Source organism: Ursus maritimus, unplaced genomic scaffold (genome assembly GCF_017311325.1).
Source record: "Ursus maritimus isolate PB19 unplaced genomic scaffold, ASM1731132v1 scaffold_13, whole genome shotgun sequence".
Taxonomy (NCBI): Eukaryota; Metazoa; Chordata; class Mammalia; order Carnivora; family Ursidae; genus Ursus; species Ursus maritimus.
Window position 1 is genome coordinate 49,017,306 of NW_024423675.1, and position 11,799 is coordinate 49,029,104.

General features: G+C 41.4%; 1 long non-coding RNA gene across 1 annotated transcript; it reads left to right on the top strand.

Annotated features, from left to right (window-relative positions):
• The first annotated feature begins 16 nt into the window (after positions 1-16).
• LOC103666950 lies at positions 17-9,975 on the top strand. Its single transcript, XR_569628.2, has 3 exons — positions 17-608; positions 1,753-1,898; positions 6,123-9,975. It is a non-coding gene; the product is annotated as an uncharacterized LOC103666950 (long non-coding RNA).
• The last annotated feature ends 1,824 nt before the right edge of the window (positions 9,976-11,799 follow it).

Consider the following 11,799-nt stretch of genomic DNA (forward strand, 5'->3'; position numbering starts at 1 on the left):
CCCCGCAGGCGTGGGAGTAATAGTATTTCCCATACTATTACCAGACTATTACCTCCCGCTCTGCTGTCCCCCCCCCCCAGCCCCAGGACCCCAGGAGGGCTGCAGCGCTCCAGTGCAAAGCCAGTGAGGCGGGTGGTACCCCCAGCCGGCCCGAGGCTGCTTAGCTAAAGCGCCCGGTCTGTCCGCCTCGCGGAGAAGAAAGGCAAGTTCACAAACCTGTGGGAGCGCGTATTCGCTGGAGCAGCACGACCCTTAGAAACTAAGGGAGCGCTACGTGACCGACCTGTCCGGGTGGAACCCTGCACCCGGAGGCCAAGGCAGGGACCTCGAGCGGGTTATCCAGCCCCTTGCAGGTCCAATGCACGCAAACAACCCAGATCATTCTCGACCTCAGTAGCCACCTCCACCACCATTCGCCCACCAAGCTTCTGCGTGGGTTAGACCCGTGGCGGTCAACCCCGAGTCTGTGTCATGTGAAATCCCTACAGTTTCCAGTTGAGGTCGGGGGCCCAGAATTTGCATTTCTAACCGAGTCCTAGATCCGGTGATGTTGCTGGTCCTGGTCCCGGAACTGAGAATCACTGCAATAGAAGACATGGTGCTCTAAGGTGAGACCAGTGGCATGAATGTTTAAGAAATCTGCAGTCCTGGGGAAAGCAGTCAGAAACTTGGAAGGATTCGTCAAGGGACATCATCAGAAGCTCCCCTCTCCCCTTCCCTAAAGGCTTTTAGAGTAAAACCAGAATCCCTTCTGCTCCTGCAAAACCTCTCTCCACCATTAATGGGCCAGTTCACATGTCACCTCCTCCCAGCTTTCTGTCACCACCTTCCCTCCCAAATGTTTTACTACCCACTAACTGTTCCAATTAACATCTATTCCAACCACTAATAAAGGATTCCATTGATCATTTATTTTGTCGTTAGGAGGCCACGGCTCTTATTTCCCATTAGGCTGTGAGCTTCCTGAGGACAGGGATGGCAGCCATTTCTGTAGATCCTGAATTTAAAGCAGAGCCTGGCATGGAGCAGTACTTCAAGCATATTTGTTGAAGTCCCTCAGTGAACTGGGGTTCTAATTATTGAGCTTCATGAAAGAACGAAGAAGGAAATGACACCAACTGTCGGATCTCTGCAGACATGGGAGCAGCATCCCAGGAAAAAGGGCAGTTCCCCTTTTGAGGCAGTGTGAATGGTTCCCCAGGATCACAGCTCCGCCATAAGGGCCCCAGTCTTCCCAGGGTGAGGGTCTCCTGGAAGAGAGAGATGGCAGGAACTGCTGAGCATGCATGACCAATCGCAATAGTGATAAAGTAGGGTGATAATTTTTATTATTCTAGGGGCAGAGGGCAGACTTCCCCAAGATGGGCCACTTTGGCATGAAGATTATTCTGGGCTGAAGGTAATAGAGACCCTATGGGCTCAAGAGAAACTTTTGCCCCTCCCTAAACTATGTAACTGGAAATCTTTCCCAGAATAAGCATTATTAGCTGAGATAAATTTTATCTGAGTGACCCATCTGTATGGCAGGGCAAACATCGAATTACCACACATCTGCTCTTATTACCCTGTGGATGGCATTCCTTTCCTCTAAAGTTCCAGACCCCTGCTCCCTCCCCCTAGTTCAGAATGACACATACACCTCGTTTTGCCCGACTGTCTTTGGAATTTCCATGTCTGTGTGGATTCTCCATCTGCACACTATTAAATCCCGTTTCCTCCTGTTAATCTGTCTTGTGTCAATTTGATTCTTAGTCCAGCTAGACGGACCTTGAGGGGACAGGAATTCCTGCTTCCTGACAGTTGGCCTAGTCAGCAGGACACTAACCCACAGGACGTGGCTCGCCCCAGGACTGTTGCAGCTGAGAGGTCTGGGACGTCTGACATACAGCCAGCAGAAGGTAAGATTTCTTGCCACGTCAGCCTCCCAGAATCTCTAGCTGCGAGTCCAATGAAGCAAGAGCCATGAGAGGCCTTTTTCTCTTTGTAAATTGAGATCAGCAGGAGAAAATATTTGTGGAACTAGTTCCTTGGGCCTGGCGACTCTTTGGTTAAATGTGTTAGAGTACTGTGGTTACTGGTCTGCTTCCCCCCAGAGAAGGTCTTTGTCTTCCTTTGTCTGTGTCTTTTATGTTGCTTGTCATCTGTTGCTAAGGGACATCTTGGAAGTTAAAGCTGCAAAATTCATGGGTCCGGGCTGAACAAATAAAAGCTGTTGGAGTGCTCGCCATCTCAAGAAGACTCCCGTGGTAGGATAAGTTGGTCACAGAATGGGTTAGGCTGACACTAGGTCACCCGCCAACTTCAAGAAAACTTCCACACAATGAGGTACACTGTAAAGCAACACACATTCCCCAACCACATGGCGTAGCACTCCTGGGTATTAGTGTGGTTCCGAGAGACCCAAGGCTTAAAGCTGTTGGATTTTTCTGTTACTCTTGTTCTGTGTCCTGAGAGCTTGGCTTTGTGACAAGAATTTTCTTTGGTCTCCACCATCTGGGTGGAGATGTACTTCCCGGGTGCACTTTGGTGGCCAGTCCAACAGACTGTGGACCCAAGTATCTCTGGCTCTGTCCGGCTGTGCCAGTTCTCAGGGATTTTTGTCATGAGAGGTTTTAGCCCCTAGGAATCTTTGTTGTCTCAACTTGTGTTGCTTGGTAGTGCTGAAAAGTCTCATTCCAGAAGCATTTGTATGGTGTCACAGATTCGTGGGTCATCTCACATTTTCATGGGAGACCAGAGACACCATTTTCACTACACCATCTTTACTGCCTATGCAACAAAAACCTTTGCTTTCTTAGACTAATTTTGGGAGTAAACTTTGGATCACGAGGGCTACATCATCTATGCCCTTCTGGACACTTCTTGTGTCTTTGGTTAAGCCATTAGAAGGTTTATTGCTTTGAGTCACTATTAATAGATCCTATTTGCCAATGGCTGGATGATGGATCATTTAAATTGGCTGTATTTAAATATACAATTTTTTTTTTTTTGGAGCCTGTGAGCTGGGCAGGGGGCAGGGGGTGGGGGAGGCGGGTCTGGTAGTGGGAGACAGAGAATCTTGAGCAGGCTCCATGCCAAATATGGAGACCAACACAGGCTCAATCTCACGGCCCTGAGATCACAACCTGAGCCAAAATCAAGAGTCAGACACCTAACCAAGTGAGCCATCCAGGTGCCCCTACATATATATTTTTTATAGAGAGCTCTCAATTGTCTTAGTATAACAGCTAGCCTTAGGGACTCCCTTGACAAGGTAAAAGCATAGAAATTAGACTTAAGACTCAAAAATAAATGTCCACATCCAATGTTAATTTCTCTTCTTAAAATCCAGCCTGGGGCACGTGGGTGGCTCAGTCAGTTAAGCGTCTGACTTCGGCTCACGTCATATTCTCAGGGTCCTGGAATCAAGCCCCACATCAGGCTCCATGCTCCGTGGGGAGTCTGCTTCTCCCTCTGCCCCTCCACCCACTATGCTCTCTCTCTCTCAAATAAATAAACAAACAAACAAACAAATAAATAAATAAAAATCTTTAAAAAAAAATCCAGCCTCACCTGCCTGTTTTAACTTCCCTTTCCTAAAAGATTTACAGAGATTCCTCTGGCCTAATCTCTAGGTTCTAAATATATAGGTTGCTCATGTAAGTGCTGAAAGCCAGAAAATAAATTTAACCAAAGCATCCAAGGCTGGCAATAAGGCTTGCTTTGCCCCTACCTTTGGGCTGTGTCATCAGGTTCTGCCTGCGCTAACCATTCCTATACAGTGTTCCTTGCAGGTTCATCCTAGACACCCCCACCCCACCACCACTGCAAAAAAATTTATGTCCCCTGGACAGCAGCAGATCTTTTAAGTTATATAGCCATTTACCTCTATTTTCAAAAGATCCTACCAAATTTAGAGAGTAATTAGAAAGATTATATGACTATATTTACAACCTTCCCTTTACTTAGGAAATAGATGACCAAAATTTCTCCTAGGCCTTTCTAAAAATGGTCTGCAAAGGGCCAGTATTAGGGGCTAATGGACGCAAGGTTAAATTATGTACCTAGAAAAAAAGGCTTTTGTTAAAAATGCTTTATGCAGATTTTACAAAGGGATAAATCATTTGGTTCCCATTTTAGTTAAAATTCTCCCTGATATAAAGAAGCAAATTTAGTTAAAAAGATGAGCCAATCCCTTGATATTTGAGCTGTAATCCAGGTCTTTGGAGAATTAGGAACAACGGTCTTTATTTTACAAATCTCTACAAAACCAGGAGCAAAACTCTAGAAACAAGTTAAAGCCCACCTATCTTTACTTGACTATTCCTCTCAAAATGTTTGTGGCTATTGTAGATCAGGTTATTGGAACAAAATTGTTCTCTACTTTAGAAAAAAAAGAGTAAGTTTTAAATAGAGACTACCCTGAAACTCTAGAAAAAAGTTTTTACAGTCTTTCTCTGTCCCTTGAAATTATAAATCTTATCATATCTTGGAATGTAAACACAGCCCACAATCTCCTGAGACTGAAGAAAAAAAAAACAGAGAAAGGTATTTTTAAACTGGGCCTGTAATGTCCTCTCCACAAATATTAGTAGAAAAAATTAAGATTTTGTTTGCATCTTGTCTGTGTATGTTGTATGTGTGTGTCCAAGGATGTTATAAATGTGAGATATCTTCGCTACCTCTGGATGGTATTGCTAAAATTACTCTGTAAAAGAGCTTTATTTAGGTGGTTCGAAGGCACACACTATAAGGATTGGGCATTCTAAAGCTCAGAAAGATAGAAACTAACCCAAATGTTTTTCAAGTTCACATGATCTGGGAAAATATTCTGTCTTAAAGCTTTTAAGGTTGTTGGTTTAATTAAAATAGACATGTCTTTAGCGTTATCAGCTTTGAATATAAAACTTTTATTCTGCTTGTGTTTTCTAAAAGTTCATGGTATCTCTGTTAGAAAATTTGTCCAAAAAAACCCCCAGAATAATGGTTGACTTTGTCTAATGCCTCATGAAGTTTTGTGGGTGGTCTAAGCATAATTGTTAAGAACAAGTTAATTAAAATAGATGTAAATAAGATAAAATAATGAATATATGTTTACCTACTTCTGTCTTATAAAGAAACTGAAGACCAATTTGGGTCTGTTAGTAAACATGTTTTATGCTTTATTGAAAGATTGTACTACTGGAATGCCTGGGTGTCTCAGTCAGTTGAGCATCTGACCCTTAATCTCAGCTCAGGTCTTGATCTCAAGGTGGTGAGTTCGAGCCCCTCAGTGGGCTGGGAGTGGAGCCTACTTTAAAAAAGAAAGGGAAAAAGAAAGATTGTACTATAAAAACAACACATTCCTAAAAATTATGAAATATATTAATAAACTTGCTAATCTAAAGAACTCTGGTGTAACAGGGTTCACAATTAGTTTTCACTAGCAGTTAAGGTTGCTAAGCAGTAAAAATTCTAATAAATATAATTAAGACTACTAGAAATAATAAAGGAAACAACTCTGTATGTGAGAAAAGTAAGATACATGTTTTTGGTAAGAAAAAGTATAACGAATAAAAATATATATTTGTTGAGGGGAAAAAATAGCTTTGTCCTAAAGTAAGACTAGTTATTTAAAGAGGGAAATTTTAGGACAAAATCTAAATGTGTAAAAAAAAAAAAAAAGTTGTGGAAGTTTTATGGAGAAAAAATCCTTGGAAAAAAATTTTATGTGTGCTCAGTACTTGCTAAGATTAGGATAATTTGAATGAGTAAATGAGTTTTAATATCAAAAGTACACTGGTGTAAAGTTCTTTTTTCTCCTTGTTAAAAGTACAGATTTCTCTAGAACCATTGACCTGCTCTTCATAAGAAATTGTAAATAAAAGTTTTTCTTCACCTTTTAATTTGTCTACCTAAAAACAATGATTCTGTGTTTGCCAAAATAATTTCCTATGTTTATCAGCTCAGAAAACTGAGTCTTAATATTAAAGAAACTGAATTTTGTTCACAACTATGTGACCTACTGCATTTACCTTTGAAATATTTGTCACTTTGGTTAAGTAGATAATTATTGTTTCATAATGATCTGTAATCCTATTTAATCAAATGTTCAAACCTTTTGATTTTTTTTTTTTTACATACTTCCCAAAATTAAATTCTAGAATGAAGTCTGTTGACCACAATCTAGCTGAAACTTTCCAGCGAGCCACTGGAATATGCCAGAAAAACTGTTTTTATGAGAAATTAAACTAATGAGACTTAGTTGGTATGTTAAATTACATGGGAAACATTGTCAAATAAGTGATATTAACTCTCTTACATAATATTTATAAAGATATGTTATTAAAATAAGTTTGTAAAAATTATATGAAACACCTAGAAATCTGATGTCCTGATATGTCATTATCCTGAAGTGTCATATGCCACAAAAATAACCAAATTTCCATGTCAACCGCATTGTAATGAACTCTAATCAGATCATTAGCCATGGCCATTTTTAAGTCTTTTATCATTTAGACAGTTACACTTTTATTCAGATGCCTTTATAAAAGTTTCCTGCAAATGTGCTTCATCTTCAATGAAATTCATGAAAACAAAACAAAACTGAATACAAGGTTCTGGTGACCTTAGGTCTTAGATCATAAAACTGAACTAAGTAAAAATTTCCAGAACTAGTAGAAACACTGGATTCAATCAGAACAAGTATTAATAACATGAAGGGGACTGAATACACTGAGAAAGATAATTATACTTTTTATGACTTCTTATTTGAAATATTGCTGACATTTTTAAAAGTGTTTTGTTTTCCAGATTTAAGAAAACTTTTCCTCTTAAGCTAACTGACCTGCAGCAATTTGATAAAATATACCTTTGTGGACAAATTGAAACATTTATTTTTTCTCCCTACCTGAAACCTCCAAAATTCAGAAACTCTCAGTGAATATTCTTACATTTTTGTGACAATATATTTATTTAAATAAGTGTGATAAGAATCTGTTCTCCTTATGACAGGGCACAATTAGAAACATTGGTTATATTACTAAGGCATTGACTGAAATGTCATATTTGAGAGAGACATGCATAGACTCAGATGTGATCAGACAGCTTTAGGTAACTAACATTGACTTTATGAAGCCAATTAAGCCTCTTGGAAATATCAGCCTGATACATTGCTCACAGAGTTCCCAACAGTCTTACCAGGTGAGTAAAGAAGATCACTTCCTGACAGGTGCAAGAATTTCATGATATTAGGGGGAACTTGAGAAGAAAGGAATTCACCCAAATTCATAGGTATTGCAGACAAAGTCTGATAGCAAGTGTTTGGCTTGGCTTTGGGTTTCAAGAGACTGTTAACAGTTCAATCTAGAGAGCTAATGAAAAGTTCCAGCAGAGCAGGTTTTAAAGAGTATATATGGTCAACCATTATTCTTGCTGCTCTTATGTAAGTAATCAGGCCAAGTCTTTTTTTTTTTTAACTAAACTTATTTTGCAAACAAATTAGTGTTAATTTGGCTATTTTTGGTAAAAATGAGAGTGATTTTAAAGAAAATGTTTCAATAACACATGCTTGTAGATATTAGATTTTAATACTATTTATTATAAACTGGACTAGATCCTGATTTCTTTTAGTCTCCTCCAATGCCTGGCTACAATTCTCCAAACTAACATTTTGATTTTTCTCCCACCTCTGACTTGGAATCATTTGAGAACTAAAACTGCTCTACAAACTAAATATAAACGACTTGATGTAAACTTCAGAGAAATTGCCACAGTAGCTCACGAATAGACCATCTTCACTTGTGTTGCTCAGCAGGCCACTCAAAGAACATCAGAGACATTTGAACTATAAACCAGGAGGATCTGTCAGATTGCCACCACCTGCCCTCTATCTGAAGAAGCTTGAATCTGACACTTAAAATTTGTCTCCTCAACTGGCTACCCTCCGAACTCAGGAACTGGCTTAACACTGACCCTTTCATTAGCCATTGTTTTTCTTTTGTTTCCATAGAAATGCCTCTTATTTAATATCTGATTATTTGAATCATAGGCTTAACTTTGAGAATACACCTGAAGTGAGTTTGATTAAACTAACCTATTGTCAGGACTAACAGACTGGTTCAATGAGATGAAACAACCTCCCAGCTCAAATTTTAACATGTGAAACTTCAGGGAAGTTTCAGAGGAGGGAACTGTAGAGGCCCAGGACTTTGAATCCCCAGCCCCTTATCCCATTCCTTAGCTTAGGGTGGCATATACCTCATTTTACCTTTCTGTTTTTGAATCTCTCATGTATGTAGGGTTCTTGTATACATATAAAATTAAATTAGATTTTCTCCAATTAATGTGTCTCCTGTCAGTTAAATTCTTAACCAGCCAGAAGAAGCTTCAAAGGCTAAATAAAATTTTTTCCTTGCCAACAGCTTTGAACTCTCAAAGGTGTCAGCAAGTCCTCTTGCACAACTCTAGACCACAACAGTTAAAACCAGAAATAGACAAGACTACTTAATTCTGGCTCTAACTGAAACCCACTGTGCTTATTTCTCATTGCACTTTCTTGAGGCATTGAAGAAGACATTTTCCAGCCACCAGACCAGAAAAGCCCTGATAGCAATGGAATACCTAAAAGATCATACTCCACACATTCCCTTCCCTGCCCGTGATCATGGACTGAACACATTCCAAGCCCCACCTGTGATCACTGAGCACTCTGCCTGCTCTCTTGCATGTACTCTCCAACCTCTTCTTATAAGACTCTAGGTGTCCCTCTTGTCGGTGGAGAGGTTAGATGTTAAGGCTTGTGCCTGCCATGGCTGCCAGCACTCGAACTAAATTTCTCCCTTTCTCATTTCCAAGCCCTCATCTCTTGAGTTAGTGGCTTCTCTTGTGTTGAGCGTATCTGAGTTTGTTCAGCAACAGTGTTGACAATCCCAGCCAGGAGCTAAGCTTTTGATTTGTCCAGCCCTCTCAGGATTCTCCAGCAGAGTGTGGGCCCCCAGGCAGCGGGCCAGGGCTTCCCCCACTCCTATCCTTAGTGACTATGATAGATTGACGGGTAACAAAGGGACAGTCGACATAGTGGTGACCATGCAGCAGTGGGGTTCTATGTTTTCTCATTAGACATTGTCTGCCCCTTGAACCCCGCATTTTGAAGGTTTCCATCTTCCAATCAAATTTCTTCTGTCATGTAATAAGTTATTTACATTTCCATTTATTCCAGTTAAAGAATGCTAATGAGATCTTCTGATCTGCATAAATGTCACTTGGGTCACATATTATTTCACTTAAAGGCAAATAAATTTTTTTAGTAAGTACAACCTTATCATAAAAGTACAATTTCTGTAGGAAATACTGAAAATGGATAAAAGGCCTGTCTTATTGCCCTTGAGGACACATAAGAATCCTAGGATACCAGGTGGGGAACCACTGATCCAGGATTTGGAATAAATAAGAAATAGATTTATTTGGAAATTAAGAGGGAGAAGAGACTCTGCTCAAACAATACTTGTGAAATAACCGAGGAGTGAAATCTATGAAGTATTTGAGAACATGATCACTTCAGGAGAGACCCGCATGGACTAGATTGCACTTCACATTCTATAAGATGATGCTTTACAGTCTTTTCACTGAAAGCTACTGCTCGTTGAGCAGCAGACCACGCGGGCACGGAGGCTTGTTAGGAAGCAACAGATCCGAAATGGAGTCATTTATGTGAAGCTCCACCAAGACTTAATATCTAACTTAACTGCAGTTGCTGCCTCTCCCAGGAGTGGAATTTTAAACCAATCAGTCTGGGACTTTCTGATCAGTGCTAGCGAGGTCTTCTGCAGGATGAGACCCCTGCCACTACCCCTAAGAGAAGGTGACCTTGCCTGAAACCATCCTTTCTTTTGCTAACAACTTCCTTGCCCCACTCTGTTTCTATAGCAACCTTCCATTTGCTACAACTCCTCAGAGCTTCTGCCTGGATGAGATGCTGCCCGATTCATGAATCATTGAATAAAAGCAATTAGATCTTCAAATTTACTCAGATGAATTTTTGTTCTTTTTGCTTGTTTCAAGTTTTTATTTAAATTCTTGTTAGTTAACATGCAGTGTCATATTGGTTTCAGAAGTAGAATTTAGTGATTCATCACGTACATATAACACCCAGTGTTTGTCATAACAAGTGCCCTCCTTCATACCCATCGCCCATTTAGCGCATCTCCCACCCACCTCCTTCCATCAACCCTCAGTTTGTTCTCTACAGTTAAGAGTCTCTTATGGCTTACCCCCTCTCCTCTTCCCCCCTCCCCGAATTTTTGTTCTTTAGCAGGCTTAAACCATGTATTTAAAGGTTTTGATAGAGGATCCAGATAACTGATACAACACGTGGCTCATTTGTAAAGCATTTTGGGGGGCCTCAGGTCTCAGTGGGGAACACTGTCAAAGAGCCCTGATCGCATCCTGTTTGTCTGAGGTCAACTCGGGGTGCCAGGCCAAGTAGAAGACAAAGTCTCCGTCCCTGTAGCACGAGCTGTCCCTCACTGTGGAGTCACGATGGCCAGCAGCCACATGGTGGGCAGCTGCGGGGCCAGTGCTCTCGGCTCCTGATCTCCCAGCGGGAGAAAGCAGGAGGCCAGCCCTGGCTGACTTTTTCATTGCGGCCGGAGGAAGTAATCGTTCTGCTGATCTCCTCAGGGAAAGCGCTCCTTGTTGAGGGCGGAGCTGACGTCTGAATGAGGCTCACAGGACACAGTCTGGATCTCCATGTGGGAGCTGGGGGACTGTCCCCAACCAATCTCAGCAGTTCCCAGAAGTCCTCTCGCACTAAAATTGCAGTAGGTGACTAAGGTCAGCCTCCTGTGACCCTCTCAAGTGACCTCAAGGAGAAACCAAAAACAAGAACTGGAAAACCAGCTAAGGGAGGCACGCAGGGCAATATTTCTGAACAATCAGATATGATAGAAGCGTAATTCATTAAGATGACCTAGGGGTCATTCACATGTCTGTGTGGAAATCAGTAACCTTAACTTTTACCACCAAGCAAATTATACCTTGTGATGTGCAATTATACTTCCAGAGAACTGTTTGCAAGCATGTATACCCTTCCCCTTTTGCATATAAACCCCTGAAAGGAGACAAACTTCAGGGCCATTCTTCAGAGCAATCTGCAAGACTCTCTCCCCAGCTATAGTCCTCAGTAAGACGATGAATAAAGCATTTACTAACCTACTTTGAGGTTGGCTTCCCCCCCTTCGAAAGTGGACAATGGAAGAAGTGAAACTTTTGCCTCACAGCTAACATCAACACAGTCTTTCTCTGGAAATGCAGAAGAAAAGCATTCAGAACAAACTGAACCCACTCCCTTCTTTATATGGTAAATAAACCAGCTTCATGATAGAGAGAGCATAAGACATGTGGGGGCAGGGAGTAGAATAAGGAGGAATGAAGGGAGGAGGCCAAGGGGTTCAGAGGAGCCAGGACAGCAGCATAGGCCGGAGTGAAGAGCACAGATCCTGCAGCCAGGCCAACAGGACTCCCACACTGGCCCCACCCTTTTCCACGGGGCTGTGTGATCCTGGGTGAGTCATTCAACCTCTCTGTGCCTCACACCTCTTAGATGTGCATGGTAATAGTACATCTTCCTTATAGGGTTGTTGTGAGAATTAAATCATGCAAAGCATGTGTTAAGCCTCAGCTAATTGTAGATTAGTATTATTATATGTGTTAGATAAATAAGGGCAAAACTGAGGGAAGGGGCCTTTCTTTCTTTCTTTCTTTTGAGAGCGTATGCACATGAATGGAGGGGAGGGGCAGAGGGCAAGAGAGAGACAGAGAGAGAGAGAGAGACTTCCCGGA